A 19,704-nucleotide genomic window follows, 5' to 3' on the forward strand; every position below is an offset into this window, starting at 1 on the left:
CCTAACTCTGTATTCTGTGACCTATATTAGTAGCTAATATAGTGAATATTAGAAAATAATACTAAATATGGTATTCATATCATCTTTATTGTGAAATGCTACAAATCAGTGCTCTTCTCCCAGCCAGGGATTGGTAAGCATTTTGCAGCCCATCTTGGACAATAATAGTTTTGTGAAAGAAAACACTTCGGAGCAGGATGGGCTGTGTTTCTTTTTGGCTCAATAAGTTCTCTAAAGTTCTCTAAGGTATAATTTGTCATTTTCCTGCTTAATACCCTGAAAAATGTTTTACTACTCTTACAATAAAGCCCCAAATCCTTAGGGGTTTTTTTCCCATATCTTTGCCCCAGATTTCTTTAAACTCCTTGAATCCCCCAACCTCCTCTGCCTAAAGGCCTCACACGGGACCGCTCTTCTTTTCTTTCTTTGTCCTGATAACTCCTACCCTTTATTTAGGTCCAGATTGAAACGTCACTTTCTCCAGATAGACTTCTTTGATAGCAGTCCTCTCTACCTCCCATAGTAGAGGTCAGGGCCCTGGATTTTAAACTCCCATAGATCCTTTAGCCCTTTTCAAAAGTGTAATAAAATTGTATTGCCCACAGTTATTTGTTCCATGCGAGCCCCTCTTTCTTATCATCTATGTTGCTTACCCCTGTCGTCACTGTCAAGTTAGCCCAATGCCTGTGGACACCCACTTTGCTAACCTCACCTCCCAGCTTTAATCTGGAGGGTTTTTGTTTTACAAGAGCAAACTCTTTTTTCAAAAATCACTTATTCTGGCCTGGGGGTATAGCAGAGTGCTATAGCATTTACCTGGCATGTTTGAGGTTGTGGATTCAATACCCACTAGTGGAAGAACAAAACAACAAAAACTCTTTCTACCTGCACAGTTACTACAGACAGGGACTCAGGCTGAAACCTCTATGTTTGCTGTTGTTGTTGTTTCAGTTCATTTTTCTTCTTTTCTTTTGTTCGTTACCGGGGACGAACTCGGGACTTTGCTCTTGCCAGGCAGGTGCCTCGCCACTGAGACACATCCCCAGCCCTCATACCTGAAACTTCTCTGAATCTTGACTCTACCACTTCGGAGCTATGTGGCCTTAGCACCCTCCTCAGTCCTACATTTCCTACTTTTGAAATAGAACCAATAATAAAATCTACTTCCTAAGGATAGTTGTGAAATGTAATTAAATTCTGTAAAAGGGCTTACAGCAGTCCTGATCATGAAGGAATCAGTACTTAACTGTCTGATACTACCCCTGCCTGTTTTAACCCTAGTTAGACTTTTCCCTAGTTATGCTATTTCCCAGAATCCCCACTTCTGTGGAGTCTCTTGATCTCCTTCACTGTTGGTTGTTGCAGACCGTCCCACACCTTTAACTGTCTCTTCTACTGGAAGCACGCTGAAGTCTGCCAGCTCCTGTCTCTCCCCTAATTTATGACCTTACAGTTGCAGCTGCTTGCTGCCATCTTAGAGAGATACTGTGACACATCAGACACAATGTGCCACACCCAAATTCATCATTACCCCATCATCCTTCCTTTGACACCCCTGGTTTCCATAGTTGCATCCCAATTTCTGCAGAGAGGGCCGGAGTGTCTAATTTATCTCTGTCTCTTCCTTCTCTCTTACTGCACATCTCAGCATTTGCCAATTCCTATTGTCTTTGAAATACCTCTTGCATCTTTTTCTCCCTTTTAATTCCCACTGCTACCACCTCATCCAGGACCTCATTAATCTCTTTCTTGTCTCAACTGCAACAGTAACCTACTATACTATCTTCACTGTGTTAGACTCAGCGCAAACATACCAAGAATTCTTCCAGAAGGGTTAAATATCCATAAAGTGTTTCTCTCTCTATTTTTGTGATGTTTTATTGGTATCTTTTCTTTAGAACACCAGACCTTAATCAGCCGGAGTGCCTCTGTATCCTCAGTATCTAGTAACACTAAGTATTATTATGTACTATGAAATATAACCTATTATTATCATATAAGCAGGGTATATTATTAATACAAAATTTCATTATTGAAAATAATATTATTACATTTTAAATATTGCTAAAATTCTCGGTTGGGTTAATTATTGAATAAATCTGTTTCCTGTCCTTGCTTTGATCTATAGTACACACACTTCATCTACCTAAATTGGATTTCTGGTTCATTCACTCGCTGCTCAAATACCATCAGCATCATCAGCACTCCCGATTGATTGCTTTCTATCTATGCCCTATCCTGAAACAGGAGACCCCAATTAAGAGAATGACTCACTTCTACAAAAGCTCCAATCCACCCAGAATATTCTACCTACGAGTTGTTGTTTTAATTAAAGAAATGATATTAGATGTGATTGCAAAGCATCCTCGGGCTGTATTATGCAGGTCGCTCTTAGGCCTGCTCCTGAATAGGAGGTGTGCTTAGTTAGGAAGTAACTGTCATAGTCCAGGTAGGAAGGCTTCTGTCAAGGAAAAAAGATGCACATATTGAAATCAAAGCATTAAAGCTGTGGAATTGAGGGCTGGGGGATTTAGCTCAGTGGTTTTGCCGCCTACTGTACAAGCTCAAGGACCTGAGTTCAATCCCTGGTACCAAAAAAAAAAAAAAAAAAAGCTTTGGAATTGCCCTAAAACTTTTCAAATTAGATTTTTTTTTTTCTTTTGCAAATGTGAGACAACCTAAGATGATCCTGAAGTTTTTCATTCTTAAACACCTTTCACTTCACCTCTTCCCCAGGTGAGAAGCCACTGGCTGCCCTCCACCTCTCGCCTGGCTTTATTTTAACTCCTGCACGTTTTTGGCCCTGAATTATGCATCCTTTTCTCAGTGTTTACTCATGATTAGCCTTTACTCTTTTGCATCTAGAAGATGAAAATGTGACTCTCATACTATTTGGATCTTACTGTTTCTTGAATCTCACAGAACTTTCCCCCTGTATTATAGTTTAAAATACTCTAAATAGGTTTGGAAAGTCCTGGTTTTGCATTTTGAACACTAATAGTCTCACTACATGAGGAATAGTAGTTACTCAAATATCAGACTTATTCATTAAAATGACAATGCTTTCAATACAGAAATGTTTTGAGAGAAATTGATTTCAGAGTTTGAAAAAACGAAAAGCTGAGTGTGTACCTGTAGTTCCAGCTGTTTGCGAGGCTGAAGTGGGAATATTACTTGAACCCAGAATTTGAAGCCAGCCTGGGAAACATAGTAAGACCTTGCCTTTTAAAGGAAAAATACTGTCTTTTTTTCAGGATATTACACCGAGAGCAACATTCTTCTAAATAGTTTTTATCCAACAATATTAATGAGGGTAGTATTAAAAGACTTATAAGCTCTGTGCTTAGAAACAAAGTATGCTCAAAGTAGCAAAAATTACTTATTTTGTACCTGTGATTACATTTAATCAATGTTGCCTTTCTTAGATTCACTCACAAAATTGGTACTATATGTGTTTTCTGTATTTAAAAGACACACATAAAAATTAACTCTCTCATTACCCCTAGATTACCCAAAATGCTTTTTGTTGAGCCTCACCCTAAATGAATAACCTCAAGAGAAAACACTGAAAGTCCCTAAAAGGCTGTGTTTTCAAATATAAAGACCCATTACAAAAGATAGAAGAATGGCTATCGGTCTGAGCGCTACATTCCCTACTGCAAGTATCAACAGCTACTCAACCTTTCTCCCCACAAAGGTGGCACAGTTAAACAGCCAATGTTAATTCCTTCTCCAAAGAGGAGCTTTCTTACTACGGATGATAATATCCCTCTTTTGCCAAATTGCATAAGCACATATGTCCATCACTTCTTTGAAGTGTTGATTCCATGTCTAGTACATAATCATGAAATGAAGAAAATTGGCAAGAGGACAACTTAAGGACTGCTTTAGCATTTTCAACCATACCCTCAGATTTTATCTCCTTCTCTAAGTATGGTTAACAAGAGCCGTTTAAAGGCTGGGAATGACTCTCTCTAGGAAATTTTCCTTTGTTAGTTTTCATAGAACTTTCCCAGCCCTGTTGGACCCTCACTATTATAAAGGGTACTGAGGAGCTCAATTCAGCATTAGACAGATTTGCCTTGGACTGTCATTTTGAGTCTGTTTACCAAGAGTGAGGTCTTTTTCTTTTTGGTAGCGGGGATCGAACTCGGGTCCTTGCACTTGCACAGCAGGAAGCAAAACCACTGAGCTAAATCCCCAGCTCAAGAGTGAGGTCTTATCAATGAGCCTCAGAGAAGTGTCATGTCAGGGTCACCCTGCAGAAGAGCACTGTGTCTGTTCCTCACCTACCATTTTAAGACCAAGGGTTGGAGCCTCATTCAGCAGCCTGATCAAAGCCTTTGATTTCAGCAAGGATTTTTTTATTCTTTTCCAATTCATGTTGAAAAACTAAAAATTACTGGTCTCCAAGAGCTTATTTTCTTGTTCCCTCATAGGTAACAAAGCAAAAGAGATCTGTATTTTTTATAACACACTTCAATCAAGGCTATGAGTGATATTTAGAAGCACATTTAAATTCAAGAAACAACTGATAACACATCTAACCTCCAGATATATCGGTCAGTTGCTGGGGATGTATGTCCATGGTAGAGTATCTGCTTAGCATGTGTGAGGCCTTGAGTTTACTTCCCAGAACCACAAAAAAAGAAAATGAAATAAAATATATAAGTGCTCATTCCATCTTGTGATTCTGTAGTTTAGAAATTCACTAAATAAGTCTTTTTAATAGGTAGTCATTTCTCGGTCAGGAATCTTGATTAACCTTATTTCTGTTTTAGGCGTGAGACAGTGCTGATTTTCCATTGCAGGCTTGAGACTCACTTGATAGAAAATCCATCCATCTACACACTGCTTAATTAGGAGTGAATTTTAAGTATTCAGAAGCTACATATAATACTTTGACTTTTAGAGACTAAAATGAGCAGGAGAGCAGTAATTAGTTAACAGGCCACAAGTTGGCTTCACCATCTCACTGCTTTGAGAAATTTAACCAATTGCTACATCTCACCATTTCTATCCCAAGTTAGCATTTTACCATTTTCAAGGTCTTTTTGATTGGAATAGGAATGCTCAAGTCAGAGAAAATGATATTCCTTGGTAGCTAATTAAATACCAATTGCTCAATTAGTAATAATAAATAATGTGCATACCATCAAAAATAAATGAGGTAAATGCACTCATTTTATTTTTTAAAGGAATATTTCTCAGCTATAAAAGAGGGCTTATCTGCAGTCCTTCCCTTGGGCAGCTATCTGAGGCCATTATGTCTTAAAGGTCAGAAGGTAAGAAAGTCTTGGGAGGCCTGTTTATAGTTGGAATTTTCCAGGCACTGAGAGAAGTAGCTAGTAGCTATTGCAGGAAAAGATCCTATTACCCTTAGGGGAAAAAAAAGTTTGTTCCTTTTATACTTGCTCTGAGCAGACCCTTGCTTTTCATTAGGAAATATATAACCTTATTTTGAATCATCAGCAAGTGGTTCCAAAGCCAGACAGGTAAACTTGTCCTTATGTTTGGGGAAAGAATAATTGACAACTGAGTGTCACTGGTTTTCAAGGATCATTAAAGTGAAAAAAACAAAAAGTTTGTATCATCAGATCTGAGCGATATAATTACCTAGGAGGAAAGGAAATTCCAGGGCCTTTTTAATTTTTATGCTTAAAACATTCCTTGGGTTCATGTTAATATTAACTTTATGAACTCCTTCTAGCCTTGTACATCTATCCTTCCTTCCTTCCCTTAACAGCTTGTTTCTGCTTTGCCCACAAACCTCGCTTTCCTGGAGGAACAGATGCTTAGCTTCTCAGGGGCAGAGCCTGGACCTTTCCCTCCTGTCACTAGCATGGAAAGAAAAGGGGTCAGTACGATGGTGGCAGCTTTCCAATGGTTGGCCTGTATTTTGATAGTTAAAGTAAGCGGGTGGCATCAATGGGCTGCCTTGTGACTAACAAGATAAGAGTGCAATTGATCTTTTTATTAACCCATCTCCCCAGGTGGGTGGCAGCCTGCTCCTCCCTCCTGGGTTCAACTATATTGTTCAATTCCAGGAATCATTGTAGACCATTTTGCTAATAACTAAAGCTCAGGGGCACAAACTCAGATATTCTATCTCACCTACATTTTATCCTATCTGTACCTCCAAACTGGTAAATGCCTTACTGATTTGAATCTGACACAAAACAACATTTAATGTGCGTGCTAATACGTTCACTGCTATTGAGCTTCTTTTCATGCTGAATTTGAACGGTGGGTTTTTTTGTCTTTCTTCTAGGTCACAGCACTTATTCTAAACCTTCCAACTGGTTCTGAAGAATATGGAACTTACATAGATTCCTAAGGTAAAAGATAAATTTCCGAGTAAGACATAATGGATTTGATTTTGGTATGAATTCAAGTATTGTCTAACTGTGTCATGCTTTATCTATCAGTGATTTTCTAAGTTAAGGCATTGGATAAGAGGGTCTAATTGTGATTCTGGGTAGCGATGAGGGAATAAGAAACTACATGTGTCAGGTTATCTGTCATATGTTGCTTCAGGCTGGCTACTTACCTTGATTTCTAATAAAAGCATTCTGGTGATTTTAAGAAGCTCCTGCCTTGGGGTATCCCTGGACATCACAAGGCACAATAGTCAAATGGAGATCAATTCCAATTGCATTTTCACAAATGAGGCCAGGAACTCTTGGTATGCATTTCTTGTAGCAGTAGGACAAGGCACAAAACATCCCACTGTGGCGGCTCCTATCATCACAGGTGGTAGGAGAGGAGTTAGCATGGGATAAAGGAGCCTATAGTGTATGGCCTCATTTCTCCTTACCTCAGTAGTCATCATCATCTGTTTTCCTGGTTTTGATTTAAAAGTTGTATGTTCCTAGGAGCTATCATTTCTATGTTAAGGTAGAGTCATAGAAGATCTGTGATTCCACCTATAGCAAAATGACCATAAGCCTAAGCTTTGGCACCAAACTAAATTCAAATGTGCATTATTTTAGTAATTCAACTGGTGATTTTGCCTTATTCCAGCTATATAAGTGGGGGCTTCAAATTTCTCATGTACAAAATGAGAAAAGTAACATTACCCATTTCAAAGATCTGTGGCATAATAGATACACAGTCCTTAAAATATTGCCTGCTACTGTATGTCTTAAGCATTAAACTTACTCTTTAAAGCACTGTTACTCCATCTCCTCACTCCATTTGTTTCAGTCTCTCCACTCCCCTTAGCCCACAAAGTTGGTAGTTGTGGGAATTATCATCATCATCATCATTGTTATTATTATTATTTTTTTTTTTTTTGGTACCGGGGATCGAACTCAGGACCTTGCATTTGCCAGGCAGGCACCAGAACCACTGAGCTAAATCCCCGGCCCTGATTATTATTATTATTTGATGGTGCTGGAAATCAAACCCAGGAAGTTGCTCATGTTAAATACACATTGAAAAAAAAAATACACATTAGACCTTGAGATGCATACCCAAGCCTGTGGGAATTACTAAAGAAACCAAACTCTCAAGTCCCTTTTAGCAGCCACTCTCTTGAAGGAGTTATATAATGCCTTCACAGAAATGCCAGGCAGGGAAATAGTTGGCATTCCATTGGCTTTTGAATGGGTCCTGCCTGGCCCTGCCTGCTGTGATGTGGAAAGTGACCTGAAAGTGAGGCGCCTGCCAGCTTGGCACACGAGGTAGTTGGGGAATCAATTAGAAGCCTCCTTGTCATTTCAGAAACACGCAAATACTCATTGGCATAGAGTTTCAGGAAGCAGAATAAAAAGGAAACTACAAAACAAAAAGCCTTTCAGAGGGATGGAAGCACTGTTCTCCCAAATCACAGCGATGATTATGATCGCCATTAGAGCTTAATGAGCATATATATGGCTAATGACTTCATCTCTCCAGCAGATTTGCCAAGAGTCCACGTTTCTATTCACATTCATCCTTCTCTTCTAGCAAGTGTAACCGTGGCAGGGACAGATCAGGAAGGAAGGGGTCATCTAATTTCTCCCTCCCCACTTAGAAAAAGCATATTTCTCAATTCCACCCTCCCCTTATTTCCCTGTAGGATGAAAGGTAGCAGATTAAAGAAAATAATGCTAGGGCTGTGGATTTAGCTCAGTGGTTCCACCGCCTGCTTCTCAAGCACAAGGACCCGAGTTTGATCCCGGGTACCAAAAAAATTTAAAAAATAAAAAAAAATAATGCTGAGGTGTGGCTTATAAAGCCCAGGAGCACCTGAGTTCAATCCAGACTTGACCATTAACTACTCTCTGACCTTGTTTGCTCATTTCCAAAATGTAACTGGTCACTGCCCTGTTTAGACTTACAAAGTGACAATCTTGTCTCCAAAGTCCCTATTTCCAATCCAATTTTCATTGTCTCAATTCCATTTTCAAAGACAATATTAAAGATAAAAATATGTGAAATAATGTGTGTGAAAAAATATGTGAATAATCCAAATACATATTTAAACAAGTAATCTACTTAGTAACATCTGTTAGTTTAATAAATAAGATCTCAATTGAAGTTAGAATCTTTTAAAATTAAACACATTGTTATAATCTGGTTTTTTCCCCTCTTTTCTTTTCTTTTTCTGGGATGTAGCTCAGTGGTAGAGTGTTTGCCTCACATGCCTGAGGCTTTGGGTCACCAGCACTGCAAAATGAGAACAAGGAAAAGAAAGAAAGTCAAACTTTCTGAGATTATATTGATGATAATAATCACATTATTACTATTGAGAGTTTATGCATCTGTCATTCACTTATATTCTTTATGTATTTCATTTAATTTTTACAAAAGTTAGATTGCAAATAAGATTGTCTTCAGGTTAAATATAAATAAATGAAGTATTATATTAATAATGATATAATGAGGTATCATTATATTTTAGAGGCACCTTTTGATCAGATATTACTGGTAGCAAGAGCCAGAGCTAGGATTTGAACCTATATTCTTCTGAGGCCAAAGGCCCCCTCCATGCTCTCTTTCCATTATGTACTCTAACTTTCAGACAGTGCTGCCTCACTGTCTAATGATGCTTTTGTTGTATGCTCAGGTAGCAGGAAGATGACTGAGTTGACAGTTTTATTGCATGTATGTACATTAACATCAACCAATACTTATTGTTTAGTCCCATGAAGTCAATGTTTTGCAAGTCAATGGGCTACAGATTCAGAAAAATCAGTGAATATTTGTGTAAGCAAGTGAATTATGAAGAGCAAAAGCATTATACGTGCTTTTTCTTGAAAGTAAAGGGAAAGCTATAGTGTTAATAAAACAGACCCACTGTTAATCCCTCGAAGCCCCTCAAAATGGAAACCAATCTCACTGCAGTTTTGTTGATTTTGTTCATTCCATAAACTCACTTCCCAGTGGACTTTCTTAATTTTGACATTCAGAATAGAGTCATGTTCATGGTTCTTTATTTTCCAAATCAAGGCTAGTTTACTTTCTAATCTCTTCTCATTTGTTATTCACTTTCATATAAGGCTCCGTTGGCCTCAGTTTCACACTCATCATATTTTCGCACACTCAGGGAGAGGATGTTCTTGCTGTCGTCTGCAGCCCTTCCACTGATCTTACGTTTTCTTCCTTGTGTCTATCCCAATCTTCACTGTACTTGGCTTTCAGGATCTGAAGTTCTGATTTTGCCCAAAGCTTTTCCAATTAATTAGCTATAAAATGCTATAGTGTTTCTATGGAAATCATCTTTCCTCTATAGCCAAAGGCATTACCAGTGGTAAAATGTATTCATTTTGTATATAGCAGTAATTTCAACAGTTAGATTGCACTTTTTATTAATCTATTGTTTTCTGGTTATAGTAAAAATCCTATTGTAGAAAATTTGTAAATATCAAAACACGTAAGGACGAAATTTTTAAAAAATTGTTTATTCCAACACCTAAAGAAAAGCATCATTAGGGCTGGGGATTTACCTCAGTGGCACTGTGCCTGCCTCGCAAGGGAAAGGTCCTGAGTTCAATCCTCAGTACCAAAAGGAAGAAAGAAAGAAAGAAAGAAAGAAAGAAAGAAAGAAAGAAAGAAAGAAAGAAAGAAAGGAAGAAAGAAAGAGAGAGAGAAAGAAAAGCATCACTAATGATTTCTTGTATTTCTTTCTAATCCTTTCCTTTTCTTGGTACCGGGGATCGAACTCAGGACCTTGTGCTTGCAAGGCAGGCACTCCTTTTCTTTTTTGCAACACATTAGATTACATTTTAGCTTTAAATTCTCCTTGCCTTAATATATTTTGATCCTGCTTTCTTTCTGTAAAATTAAACCCTTTAAAGATTTGATTTCACCCAGTTCCCTGGATTCATAAGAGCCAAGTAACTGATAGGAGATATGACCATTAAGAAGACTAGTAAAACGTTGACTCATAGATGCCTAGAGGTATTCAGATTTCTGGGCTTGTTTACAAAAATACAACTCCCACATGCTCCCATGGGTAACTCCTGAGTAATTCTTTTGTCTACCTCTTTCGAGGGTTAATTTCCTATATGTAAAACCACTTTCATTCCATAGATGCTAGGAAAATACATTAATATCAGATTACAAAAAGAAGACATGGCATTATAAAATAACACATCTGTCTTCTTGATTTCTAAATGAAGTTATAGCTCTAAATAGCTATGTCATAAAGGACCTTACTGCATTTTCTGCCCTCTCCATGAACTCCATGGGTCCATTTGATATAGAGGGAAGAGATGTAACTCACAAACCTACTAGATGTCCAAAACGCGAGTTTCTTGTTCTCTAAAATCAAAGAATGAATTCTAGAAACAACAGAGGTTAAGAGTAGGAAAAATTTATTGGGAGAAAGAAAGCTTCTGCCTAAGAGAGACAGAAGGGGAACCAGAAAGTGGGTTGCCCAACCACCCCACTTTTCAAAGTTGTTTTATACAGCAAAGCTATGTGGTGAGACGGGTACAAAGTGGGACAAAACGCTAAGACCCAATGGAAATTTACAAGGTGGGCATGAGGTGGGACAAAACCATGACCAGCCAATAAGATTACAAGTACGGTCACCCAGGTAATATTGATTAAATGGGGATCAAATGGGAAGACGAATCTCACACAAGGAATTTCCCATTTAGAATATCAATCACTGCTATCTACCTCTAGGGGAAGTAGTACTTCTTTTCCTTTTTATAATGCTAACCAGCGATTGTGCCTCAATTTTTCCCCATGTTGGCTCCTTGCTGTGTTGGCTCCTGGAGGGCTGGTGCCTTAAGGGAGGCCCTGTCTGCCTGCCTACAAGATATCTAATTAACTTACCTATCTGCAATATGTTTAGCCTACCTGGAGGGTAGTTTACATTTTCTTGTTCCCCTTTCTCCTTCTAGGTAACTGGCCAGCCTCCCCTCCCACCCTAGTTTGTTTTATCAAAGGCTCCATCAATTTTCACCTGGTAAAGACACATTACCTGAAAACTTAGTACACCCTTTGTGATTTACTCACCCAATTTTTGGATTCAAGTTTTTACCATGTGCTCCACTAGAAAGGAGTTTTTCGCTCTTAGTTGTATGGATCCCATTTCTTCCGTTAATTAAGAATTATACTTGACCCTTCCATCTATTGGGGATAATATTTTACTATTCCACCCAGGTTTAGACATTTATCCAATCTGAATTTTTTTCATTAACCAAAATTTTAAAGACACTTATTTTTCCCCCATGAAAACATTTAAAATGTGACTCTCATAAGAGAAAGTCTTACACAGTCTTGCTCAACAATTTTTGTTTCAATTTTTCTGATGCAAAGTGTATTCTCTGCATCAAGCACATAGCGTGTCATCATTAGTTATTTGTAAATGAGTAACTATTATTTAAGTCACCAAAACCCATTACTGAGCAAAGAGGACTACTGGTTTAGAATGGCTAACAGATTTCACGGCTTACATGAGATTGAAATACCTTTCAATGTCTAAAAAGGTTTTTTTAAATGCCACCTATGCTTTTCCTACCTATAAGAAATAGCATTTCCTCCACCTCTTATATTTTTTACTTCTTTTGCTTGGGAATTGAACTCAGGACCTTTGAAATGAGCTATAGCCCCAGCCCTTCAATTTGAAATAGGTTCTCACAAAATCGCTAAATTGACCTGTGAGACCTAACTAACTCCATTTTAAAGTTTGACTCCATCTTAAATATAAGACAGTAAAGTGGCCTTGACATAAATTCCACTTCACTGAAGTCAACTATTCCCCTAGTCTCCTTTGTGCCCATAAACTAATGATAAAATGCCCTTGCTGTGGGACAACAGATAAAAAAAGAGACACAGCTCCTAACTCAATCCTCTGTCTGCCCAGAAAACAGATGCTCCCGGGCCCATTATCTATAGAACATTCTGTCAATGCGCTGATTGTTCCTTTTTCCCATAAACTCTACATGTAGCCACCCCTCAACCCGCTATGCTTGCTAAATATCAACCAATCATGTAACTGCTAAATGGAACATCCCCAAACCTTGCGGTAGCCACAATAAAAACCCTGCTGATTTGGAATTCGGGGCTCTCAATCCTGATCCGTTGCGTCGGTGATGGTTGAGTGCCCCTGCTCGAGCTTGAATAAACGACCCTCGTGTGTTTACATCGGAAACGGCTCCTTGGTGGTCTTTGGGGACTTTGCGATCTGGGCACAACAGACCAAGTTGGGTTCAAACTTGAGATGCTCCTCCCTCAGTCTCCCAGAAAGCTGGGACTACAGGACCGTACCACCGCACCTGGTTTTCATAGAAACTAAAAGAGATATCAGAGATTACCTAGGTTAATCCCTGATTCTGGAGCTACTGGAAAGCAATAAACATATTCATCTATCTGTAGTACAGATTTTGCAGATGAAGTTATAGAAGCTCAAACCTGAGCACCATGGAGACAGGGCTGAGTGTGAAAACCGAACAGCTGTGAGAGTGCTGGGGTTCTCCAGGCAGCGGGGTTCAAACATAGCCTGTAAGGCCAGGGATTTAGCACAGTGGTTTCGCCGCCTGCTGCGCAAGCTCAAGGACCTGAGTTCGATCCCCGGTACAAAAAAAAAAAAAAAAAAAAATGAGTACTTTTGGGCTGGAGATTTAGCTCAGTGGTTTCTCCACCTACCTTGCAAGCACAAGGACTAGAGTTCAATCCCCAGTACAAAAAAAACAAAACAAAAAAATAACATAGCCTCTAGGGCCGGGGTTTTAGCTCAGTGGTTCCGGTGCCTGCCTCACAAGTGCAAGGTCCCAAGTTTGATCCTGGTACCAAAAAACAAAACAAAAAACATAGCCTCTAATCTCATCACTCTGGGAGACTGAGGCAGGAGGGTTCCAAGTTGAGCCCAGCCTGGGCAACTGAATGGTTCAGCAAAATCCTGTTTCCAAATAAAATATATATATATATTTTGTACCGGGGATTGAACTCTGGTCCTTGCTCTTGCGCAGCAGGAGGCGAAACCACTGAGCTAAATGCCCGGCCTCAAAGTATTTTTAAAAGGACTACAGATGCAGCTCAATGTGAAGGACCTTGTTTCAATCCCCAGTACGGGGGGAAAAAAATAAAAAGGACAATCGTGAAGTATCTGGACGATCGAGACAGCACAATATTTTAAATTACAGACATTGCGCTTCCAGACTGATGTTACCAGTAAGAGGTCTGTTTTATTTACTTACGTATTTATTTATTTATTTATTTATTTTGGTTCCCGGGATCAAACTCGGGTCCTTGCGCCTTCAAGGCAGGCAAAGGAGCCACTGAGCTAAATTCCGGGCCCAAGAGGTCTGTTTTTTGTTGAAGTCTAAACTAATTCCCCTTGTTTTCTGCTACTGAATGGTTCATTTGCTTTGGGAGCCTCAGGGGGTAAAGGGGAGGGAAACAAATTAGGTCAAAACTGCAAAGACTTGTTAAAACTATATAAGGCATGCCTAGCTCTCTTATTGTTATATGATACATTGGGAGAAAAAAATCTGTGTGAATTCCAGGCTAACTGACTCTATAACAACCCACAGTTGATTAAGTCAACCTTTGAAACATGTCGTGAAAATAGGGAGAAAACTAAGCTTTATATGCAATGACACAAACTAATTGTTTACTTTCTGGAAATTGTATCGGCATTGGAGGGAGGAGTAGATGAAAAATTTCCAAGAAAAACAAAGACATCACTCTGAACATCAGTAAGTTTACAGATTAATGAAGAGCCAGACCTTGCTGCTAAGGACTTAATACTCAGTGATTCTGGGCATGTCCTTCCATCAGGGCAGCTACTTAAGAGTTCCAGCGAGGGACTTGCGCATGTGCCTAGAGAAAGAAGGAAATAGAAACATTTATGACTTTTACACCACCCAGCATACACAAAAACAGATCCTCTCTTCATCCTTGCCTGTAAAACTTTATTTACTTGATTAGAAATTGGCAAATCTCAAGCATAAAACTCTTTATCTATTAAATATAAAATGTTTTAAGGGACTGGTGACTGTGTCAGGCCTGCTTAATTTTGCTTTTCCTGGGAGCAAATGATAAGAAATTACAAGGAACCCATATTTTTAAAGGGGATAAAAGTAGCTTCCAGTCATTTGTGGCATCATTAGCTATGTTGTGGTGTCCCTAAAGGGCAGAACACATAAATGTTCTCATGTCACTTACAATTGCGTCAAGGAGAAAACCGAAATGAACTTGCAAAGTCATGCACAAGCTCAATTTTGGAAGGGAGAAAAAAAAATCTTCCTTTGAAGGAAACGAAATCAATCCCCAGTTCAAATTAAATTTGGACTATTCTGTGAAGCTCCAGTACACAGCTCCAATAACAATCAGTACTTACGGACTTAAGGTGCAAGCAAATAATGTTTCATTTAAAAGAAATTGAATGAGGATTACTGACAGAGAAAGTTTTGATGCTATTTTGTCATTAGTTAGAGTTAAATCATGGCATTATTGACTTGGTCTTACATCTCAATCCTTACACCCCCCCCACACACACACTTTTTTTCTTTCTCTCTTTTTTTTCCTTCTATAAATGCAATAGGAGCCCATTGCCTAGTTGGGCTTATGTCTTAATTTTATTAAAACTTTGTCATGCGAATGATTCTAAGTGTAGCCTGAAGATTTCTGTCTCATGCAAAATTTAGCCTAAATTCTACTGGCCTGAGATACTTTGTTATGCATAAACCTTCTGTTTGGCTTGCTGACATTCTTCTTAGGGAGCTCTCATGGTGATTCATTATCTTGTGATATAGATTTTCAAGTATCATCTTTGTATTGATTTTTATATCTTTAATAACCACTCCACAGAAGATGGCTCCACTGGTGTCATTGATCGCATCAAAAATTCAAGGCTTACAGAAATACTAGAGGGCTAATTGGTACCAGTACATTTCAGACTTAATCTTAATGCAGTCTTAATCTTCTGCATTAAACCTACCTGAAGGTTTCCTCTTAGAGTCAACCAGGAGAAGTTTAGTACTTCCTAGAAAAACACCTGGTGAGAGTGAGCAAGAACACTGCAGTAGAGGGACTACGAAGTGTCACCTAAGAAAATGTTTAGACACCAAGACCTCACACATGGAATGGAGTCTTTGGCTCCACCAAACCATGTTCCCTTATATATTTTTGAACAGAAGCTAAATCTTCATAATTCGAAATCATATACCAACCTTACTGTAACAATAGGTGAGATTGTTCTGCAGAAACTCAGAGTGCACGTCCTGATGGTGTAAATGATTTTAAATAATAAATTTAGGGCTCTGAGTATAAGGTCAGCAAACCTGGAGACCCATTATATGATCAGGTGGGTATGATATACAAGAACTTCTTTCATCTGGCTTCCAATTCTTGGAGAAAACAGACCTGTCTGTGCTAGGTCATCAGAAACCTAACAAAAAGGAGAAGCAGGGACTTCTAAGGTTGAAACTTTGGCTTCTTTTATCCTTCCCCAAAATTTATTCTGAGCACCTGTGCCAGTCATTGTACCAAAGCATCAAGTAGTACCTGCACTCGAGGATGTTACTCTCAGGAGTCTGTGGGCAGTGCATGAAAAGGAGACTAGAACGTGTTATATATAATGGATAAATGGCCAGGAGGCAGAACCCACAAAATGAGGGCTTAGCGCTTGGCCACACCTGAATTCCATTCCTCCTCCCACAGTGTGATTGCTGTGTGACACGTGGCAAATCACTGCTACCCTGGAAGGTGGCAGCAGTTAATGTGTTCATACCTGAAATGCCCAATGTTGGACGTGCTTTTCTGTGCTACCTTGTTCCACATAGGTGTGTTACATATTAGAAGACCATAGAGGCAGAACCTTGTATTGTGCTGTGTTTTGTTGCTCTCTATAGGAACTGAGGAAGTCATTTATGAGAGGGTGAAAAGGGGAAGCAATCAAAGAAAATTTCCATATGTTCTGTTTCTTGGAGGAGTTTAGAAGAAAAAACTAAACATATTTTCTGTGTCAACATTATCATAAGAAATTATATTCAACTCTAAGGGCAATTTGGAATTTAAAGACATTTGCAGTTAGAGGGAAGACTTTAGAAAGACTGGAAAAGTTGAAAATGTTGGCACATACCTGTGATCTCAGCAATTTGAGGAGCTGAGGCAGAACCACAAGTTCAAGCCCAGCCTGGGCAACTTCAAGTGATTTAGTAAGACTCCGTCTCAAAAATTAAAAAAAAAAAATTACAGCGCTGGAATGTAGCTCAGTGCAAAGGTCTTAGATTCAATCCCCTGTCCTGCCCTTCCCAAAAATAAGAGAGGGAGGGAGAGGGAGAGAGAGGGGGAGGGGGAGGGGGAGGGGGGAGGCTGGGAAAAAGAAAGGATGAATCAGTGATACACACTCTGGTGAAATGATACGAAGAACATCATGGTGCATTTTTTTTTTTTTTTTTTGTACCGGGGATCAAACTTGGGACCTTGCACACTTGAGAGTCAGGCGCCAGAACCACTGAGCTAAATCCCCGGCCCATGGTGCATTTTTGATATATAGCATTTAGATTCTTGAAATTAAGGATTCAAATAATTCTTAAATTACTAAAAATTTTAATTGCAAGGTTTGAAATTTCTACTTTTAAAATTGAGAAGACATGCTAACCTCACAAACAAAAGAATAATAAATATGTCCATATCTATGCAATTAATTTAATTGGCAATAATTTAATTAGCAATGCACTCTTAGAATTTGTTACTACATCATCTTCAAAGCATTACATTACAATTTACATATTTCAATCTCCCATAATACTATATTTAAAGACATTATAAATGATTTTGTAACACAAATTGTTTTTATTCAGGTAATGTATTCCTGTTTTGTAGTTTTTTGCTTCCCAGAACCTATGAAACATGTAACTGGTCCATGAATACCTAGGTGTTGATGAAATTTTCATAGCATCTTTCTTTCCTAAGCAGACCACAGCTTTCAAACCCCTGAGAGCAAAAGATTTCCAAGCAGTTTCATCATCAGTGCTGACGAGGTGATGCTATCTGCCTTTTGAGCTGCCCTCCCACAAAGTCATTCCTGATTTTATTCTCAGAAATTTTATCAACCCATTTCTCCACCTCCTCCTTTTCTGTTGTCTTCCTCCTTTGTTGTCTTCCTCTCAGTTTCTTGTTCCCTAACTTGGTTTTTTTTCTAAACTTTTACTTCATTTCCACAGCTCATATGTCTTTTCACTCTTCTTTCTTTTATCATGTCATTTCCAGAACTAAGCTCTAATGCAGAGTTGGGAGTCAGAGAAAAACTTTTTTTTGATATTTTAAATAACAACCCAAGGAATTATTCAATGTCTTTTACAATAAGATACAAAAAGGTATGAAAGGAAAAGGAAAAATTCTACTAAACTTCACTGGTACAAAATAGAAGACAGTTTTCCAAGCACTGAGAAAAATTTTTATTCCTTAACTTTTGCTTTTTTGTATATAATAGAAACTATTCAAGAACTCTGTGGTCTTCCATATAGTAAATCAATATGGAACATGGACATCAATTTTCAATTTTAGTTTATTTATTTATTCATTGGTGCTGGGGATTGAATCCAAGGCTTTACAAAGGTATTTTTCTCTTTTTAAAAACCAAACTACTCCAAGAAGAAAATATAGATCTCCACTCCTAATACACTAAGAAAATGTTAGCTATTCATTACTAAGCAGATTTTGTTTCTCAAAATTTTTCTTTCTTTTTAAAATAACATTATGATTCCTTTATCATTGTTAAATAAAATTTTACTCAGTTAATACTGCTATTGGTAATATTTATTGACATTATCAAATAATCAAAAATAATTAAATGCCAGTGACAAAAGTATACATATTTTAAACTTTTACTTGGCATCGAATTCCTCTTTAATAGTTGCACAAGAAACAAAAGTGAAAATTAATAGCTGAGTGACATTTTTTAGGTAGTAAATTGTGTATAAAATGACACAGAAGTGGAAGATGAGAGTTTTGATATCTTCAGAGCTTTTGTTTCTGGCTTTCCCTGTTGGAGACAGCTTGTTCCTGTTATACTCCCTAAATGGAGGCCCCACTTCGTCGCATAGAGGGAGTCACCTTTGAAGCCATTATTGATCCCATTATTGAGAGAAAATTATATGTGCTTTTCAATTTACTGCTATGGAACTGAGATAACCTCAAATTATAAATTCAATGCCCAATGGACCAAATTGGGCATTCTGACTTTCAGTCAGATAATAGCAATAACTGCCATGTCTGCAGCAACTGTCGTGCTTTTACTTGGTGTTATCTTGGTGTTGAATTCTTACAAAGACTAGTATGAGAAGTATTATCATCTTCATCAGCCAGTTGAGAAAACTGCAATTAAACAATGGTAAAAAAAAAAAAGGCACAAAATCAATAATTATACCTCATGGACTTTCTGTTCTGTTTGGTGAATAGTAATGATCTGAAAATAGCAATTTGTCAATAGTTGGTAAATGTTTTTGTTTTGTTTATTCTGGTAAGAATAGTTATCACATGAGATCTACTTCCTTAAAATATTTTTAAGTGACAGTAACATATTACTATCTATGTGAACAATGTTGTAAGTCTAGAATTTATTCATCTCGCATAACTGAAACTTTACATTTGTTGATTAGCAACTCTTCATTTTCTCCTGTCCCTAACCACTGGCAACCCGTATGCTGCTCTCTACTTCTATGGTTTTCACTATTTTAGATGCCTACTCTGAGTAAAATTATGTAATGTTTGTCCTTCTGTAACTGCCTTAATTCACATAATATCTCAAGCTTCATTCATGACATATATTGCAGAACTTCCTTTCTTTGAATGCAAAATAATATTTCACTCTAGGTACATACAGTATTTTCTTTATCCTTTCATCTTTCTATGGTCAGTTAGGCTGTTTCCACATCTTGGCTCTTATGAATAATTCTGCAATGTATGTGCAAATGTAAGTATCTCCTTGGCATCTCGATTTTAATGCATTTGGGTAAATACCTACTTGTAGGATTTTGTGATCATATGGTAGTTCTATTTTCAGTTTTCAAAGAAACTTCATACTGTTTTGCACCATTTTGCATCCTTACCAGCAGTGAGTAAGGGTTTCAATTTCTCCATGTCCTTGCTGATCCTTGCCTTTTGTTATTTTGATAGAGGCAGCCTGAGAAGTGTAAAATGATACCTCATTGTGATTTTTTTTTTCGTGCTGTACTGGGAATAGAACTCAGGACCTTGTGCTTGCCAGGCAGGTGCAGCGGCACTGAGCTAAATGCCTAGCCCTACCTCATTGTG

General features: G+C 38.1%; 1 protein-coding gene and 1 long non-coding RNA gene across 2 annotated transcripts in view; one reads left to right on the plus strand and one right to left on the minus strand.

Moving 5' to 3' along the window:
- Adgrl2 (adhesion G protein-coupled receptor L2) overlaps nucleotides 1-19,704 on the plus strand; it is a 537,596-nt gene that overhangs the window by 24,300 nt on the left and 493,592 nt on the right. Inside the window, exon 2 of the mRNA XM_087212965.1 lies at nucleotides 6,272-6,338. The gene's annotated coding sequence lies outside the window, so the exon portion shown is untranslated. The remainder of the gene's footprint in view (nucleotides 1-6,271; nucleotides 6,339-19,704) is intronic.
- The window catches only part of LOC147827620 (uncharacterized), a 55,236-nt gene continuing 43,991 nt past the window's right edge, over nucleotides 8,460-19,704 (minus strand). Inside the window, exons 2-3 of the long non-coding RNA XR_015451954.1 lie at nucleotides 14,169-14,262; nucleotides 8,460-8,652 (exon numbers count right to left, since the gene is read on the minus strand). This is a non-coding gene — a long non-coding RNA (uncharacterized LOC147827620). The remainder of the gene's footprint in view (nucleotides 8,653-14,168; nucleotides 14,263-19,704) is intronic.

The sequence above is a fragment of the Heterocephalus glaber genome, unplaced genomic scaffold (assembly GCF_053883595.1).
Source record: "Heterocephalus glaber isolate CG9 unplaced genomic scaffold, H.glaber_assembly_v1.0 deba00001442, whole genome shotgun sequence".
Classification (NCBI taxonomy): Eukaryota; Metazoa; Chordata; class Mammalia; order Rodentia; family Bathyergidae; genus Heterocephalus; species Heterocephalus glaber.